Source organism: Macrobrachium nipponense, chromosome 43 (genome assembly GCF_015104395.2).
Source record: "Macrobrachium nipponense isolate FS-2020 chromosome 43, ASM1510439v2, whole genome shotgun sequence".
NCBI lineage: Eukaryota > Metazoa > Arthropoda > Malacostraca > Decapoda > Palaemonidae > Macrobrachium > Macrobrachium nipponense.
In genome coordinates this window covers 20,950,938-20,956,307 of record NC_061104.1, presented here as the reverse complement: position 1 = coordinate 20,956,307, position 5,370 = coordinate 20,950,938, and positions in this window count along the sequence as shown.

Here is a 5,370-nt window from a genome sequence, read left to right as displayed (position 1 = left end):
CGTGCATTGTAAACTCGTCATTCTTTCCGGCCCATGTAGACGAGGTTATCATTGTACGAGCGCTGGATGTCCTGCATAAAAAAAATAAAAAAAAAAAATAAAAACGGGTAATCGACTCTGCCTGACTAGATAGCATAGACCACTCTATTCTGTTCTATTCTTTGCAAGCATTGTTGAGTTACCTGGATCACCTCTATATGAATAGACTCAATCCACAGCAGATGGAATATGAATTCTTGCACCCAAACCTCAATGGGTGGTTATTTTGGTCAAGGTTTATAAACGTTGATTTTGGTAACCCGTCCACGTACTGACCAAAGACAGACTGTGAACAAAGCGCTCAGAACTCATTTCTTGGTAATCATCTCTGAACAATCTAAAGCCACCAGATAGGACGTGAACCGTTACGTCCAAAGCTATGTAGGTGGCTAGTATGGTAATCCGTCCACGTACTGACCAAGGATGAAATGTGAATAGTAACTTTATTAAAATTCCTATGATTGGTGTATACATTATTTGCTAAAAAATCTTGAAATGGTCACCCGTCCAAAAAACTAACCCAATCTGAGAGAGAAATCGTTTAAAAAGCAATATACTACAGAAACTAAATCAATACAAGACAATGAGAGAGAGAGAGAGAGAGAGAGAGAGAGAGAGAGAGAGAGAGAGAGAGAGAGAAGTTTAAAAAACAACAGAGCATATTTCAAGACTAACCAGATATGCTGAAGGTGAATTAACACAAGACGGGAGAGAGAGAGAGAGAGAGAGAGAGAGAGGAGAGAGAGAGAGAGAGAGAGACCTCGTTAGACTTCCCTTCAAGAATTTGGTCAACTTTCTGGAGACTTGAGAGAGAAACTTTTCGCGCCAAACTTCCCACCATAGGGAATCACAGAGGGAAATGGCTATTTAACTTCTAGCCAATTAAGCTGGCCTTATGCCAGCACGGGCTCTTGCTCTTTAGACGTAAGCACAGTAAAAAAAGGAGAAAATTAAAAAAAAGTGGCAGTTGGGTATACCCCGCAATCATGTATATCTCAATTCATTTGCATTTTCTTTCTCTCCCTACAGCTGAATGGTTCTAGTCTATCCCAGTCGACAGGCGTGGTAATTTTCTTTGTAAGGAACAGAGATGGAAAGAATAAGAAGAATAAATTTGGGGATTAAAATTACGATAATGGGCGACCCACGACAGTCGACTGAATACCAGGTACTTCAATGTTAATTGTGTGGTTTAGACTAACTTTGTTGGTGTAATACAAGAACAATAATAATAATAATAATAATAATAATAATAATAATAATAATAATAATAATAAAAAGTAATTTACAATCATACATTTATTTCAAATATAACAGAATACCGATATAAAAATATTAAAATCTGCATTAATTTGTTCATTTGTTGATTTTCATGTATTTGATAAAAAAAAACATTCCCGTAACATAATAATAATAATAATAATAATAATAATAATAATAATAATAATAATAATAATAATAATAATACATGACTATCAGCATTAATAACAATCTTGCCGACCAGATGAAAAACAAATAATATAATAAATAATAATAATAATAATAAAATAATAATAATAGACACGTTCAACACGGTGGTTCCGATGAGACGGCAAAACCACGACAGGACAGAGACGCAACTCATTTGGGAGATAATGGGAAACAATCTGTGCTGAACACGGTAATGATCGTCTTTCCACACCCCAAAAAAAAAAAAAAATTTTTAACCGAGTCATTGCAAAATGATTGTCTAGACAAAAGAAGCACGCTCCTCAATTTTCCCGGGCTCAAGGACAAAATGTTGAAGAGAGAGAGAGAGAGAGAGAAGCGAGATAGAGAGAGAGAGAGGAAGAGAGAGAGAGAGATTGGATGATGATATGAGTTTTTCAAAGGTGTCAAGCGTTACACCATTATATATATATATATATATATTTATATATATATAATATATATATATATATATATATATAGTAATATATATATATATATTGATAATTTTATATATAGTATATATCTATATATATATAATATATATATATATATATATATATATTCTGATGAGAGAGAGAGATAGAACAGAGAGAGAGAGAGAGAGAGAGGAGAGAGAAGAGAGAGGTCTGGGATAGATGAGAGATGATATAGTAACAGCATTCAAATGAGGGAGAGAGAGATGATCCTCACATTTTCACAATACGATAAGGATGCGGCTGCTGGCCTAATGCCCTCTTCCGCCTGAGCTACGTCCCACCAACTTTAACTAGTTACCAGGTACATATTCCACACCTTGAGATTAACGCAGGTACGATAAAATTATCCAGGTAGCTATACATTAGGCATACAATTTATCATACAGGATACACACACAAGCACACAGTACACATGACACATTCTCTCTCCCGTCTCTTCGAAAATTCTCGAGAACTCTCTTCTTCCGTCTCTTGACAGGTCTTATTTCATTCTGTCACTTCCTGTCACTTACGGCGCCCGGGGGCGTGGCAAGTCACTGACTGGGTCAGTTGGGTGGGCCATCTGCATCTCTTTTTTTTTTTTTTTTTTTTTTTTTTTTTTTTGTGGGGGGGGGGGGACCTGCATCTTTTTTGGGGTGGGTCTCCTGTCTTTTTTCTTTTTTTTTCTCTTTTTTTTAGCCGGGGAGCGAACTGGTCGAAAATCTGTCTTTTTTATATTTAGATGTTCCATTTACTCGAATATGAAAAAATATCTTTTATAAATTAAAAATTATGAAATGTTCCATTTACTTGAGTATGAAAAAATATCTTTTCAAAATTATAGATGTTCCATTTATCGAAATATGAAAAAAATTATTTTTTTTTAAACTATAGATGTTCCATTACTCAAATATGAAATTTTTTTTTTTTTATTATTGATGTTTTCCATTTACTCAAATATGGAAAAAAAATAATTTTATTTTTTTTATCATAGATATTCCATTTGCTTGAATATTAAAAATAAAGTTATATATATATATATATCATATATATGTATATATATATATATATATATATATATATATATATATATAACTTATTTCATATTCAAGCAAATGGAATATCTATGATAAAAAAATAAAAATTATTTTTTTCCATATTTGAGTAAATGGAACATTTTACGGGTTAATGGAAGATCTTCATAATAAACAAATATTTTTCTTAATATTCGAGTAAATGGAACATCAATAATTAAAAGAATAGATATATCTATTTTGTTATATTCGAGTAAATGGAGCATCTATAATTAAGAAAAATGAAAAAAATATGGAGTAAATGGTACGTCTGTAATTAATAAAAAAATAATATATATTTTATTTATTTTAGAGCAAATGTAACATCTATAATAAAAAAAATAAATGTATATTTTTTTTAAATATTCAAGTGTATGGAACATTAATAATTTGAAAAAAAGTATTTTTTCATATTCGAGTAAATGCAACATATATATGTATATGTATATATATATATATATATATATTATATATATATATAATATAATATATAATATATATATATATGTTGCATTTACTCGAATATGAAAAAATACGTTTTTTTCAAATTATTAAATGTTCCATACACTTGAATGGTTAAAAAAAAATATACATTTATTTTTTTTTATATAGATGTTTACATTTGCTCTAAAATAAATAAAATATAGATATTTTTTTATTAATTACAGACGTACCATTTACTCGAATATTAAGAAATATATATTTTCGTTTTTCAGAATTGATGTTTTTCTTTACGAAATATATATATATTTTAATTTTCCTTAATCATAGATGTTCCATTTACTCGAATATTAAAAATATATTTTTTCATTTTTCTTAATTATAGATGGTTTTCATTTAGCCCTCGGATTTATTAAAAAAATATATGATTTTAATTTTCTTACTCATAGTAATGTTCCATTTACTCTGAAAAAAAATATTAAAAAATTTTATATTTTTTCATTTTTTATTCTTAATTATAGATTGCTCCATTTATCTCGAATATAACAAAAATGTAGATGATATCGTAGCTTCTTTTATTAGTTGATTTTGTTCCCATTTACTCGAATATTAAGAAAAACAATATTCCTTTGTTTATTATGAAGATCTTCCATTAACCCGAATATGAAAAAAATATATTTGTATTTTTTTATAGATGTTCCATTTACTCGAATATAAAAAATTTTATTTTTAAAAATTATATTAATTCCATTTACTGTACTATTAAAAAATATTGCTTATTTTCTTTATAGACATTCCATTTACTTGAATACGAATTTTTTTAAATGACAGATGTGCTGTACTTTAAAGAGATTTGATTAAAATGATAATTATAAATATGAAACCTTAGTATTATCCATGGAAATAAACACGGAATAAGTACTCCATGACCGAAAGCAGTAATATTTAAAAATACGATATTTTAGCTTGTGGAAATAAGAGGTATTTTTAAGTGATATGAAAATACATTATTACGATTCTGGAAATATACGTAATTATACTCTTAATACCGTTGACAGTAAGAAATACGATATTTTATTTTGTTGAATGAGTCTTTAAAAATGACATGTGTTGGTATACTTAAGATATTCGTCAAGATATAATAATCATAAATAACAAATTCGAAATTGTACTCCAGTGATGAAGACATTAATAAACAAGATATGTTATTTCTCTCAAATAAGGTTTTTTTTTCAAATGACATATATCCCGGTACCTAAGAGAATGCAATAAATTGTTATTATAAATACGAAACCTTATTAAATTCGCGGTAATATATACGGATTTGTACTCCAACATCGACGATAGCAATAAATACGATATATTTGATCAAAAGACGAGTGTGTTTTTTCATATTCATAGATGCCTTCGTAATTAGGAGATCGTATATAAATTATAATAAATACTAAACTTTATTAAAATCGAAGTATTGAGTACAAAGGTAATTCTCTATTATCGATGGTAGTAATAAATAAACATATTTCATCTTGTCGAAACAAGCGTAGCTAATGAGTTCCACGTGTCAAATTCCCCGTAAAAAAAATAAATAAATAAAAATAAATAAATGAAAAAGCTCCAGCTCAAAATTCCACTCTTCACACTTCTCCTTTCATACGAACGCAGAATTAGTCTACCGTAAAACGAAGTTGCAATGGAAATACTTTCATTTTCTGTTTTTTTTCTTTTATTTCGATTTTTTTTCTTTTTTCTTTTTATAAAATGTGACAAGAGATAATTAGTATCTAATTTACTGTCTTCATGAAGTCTTGTTTTCATAAATTATGCCAGAAGAGATCAGCGGGTTTAGCATATCTCTCTCAACGTAGATTTCGACTTTCTCTCTCTCTCTCTCT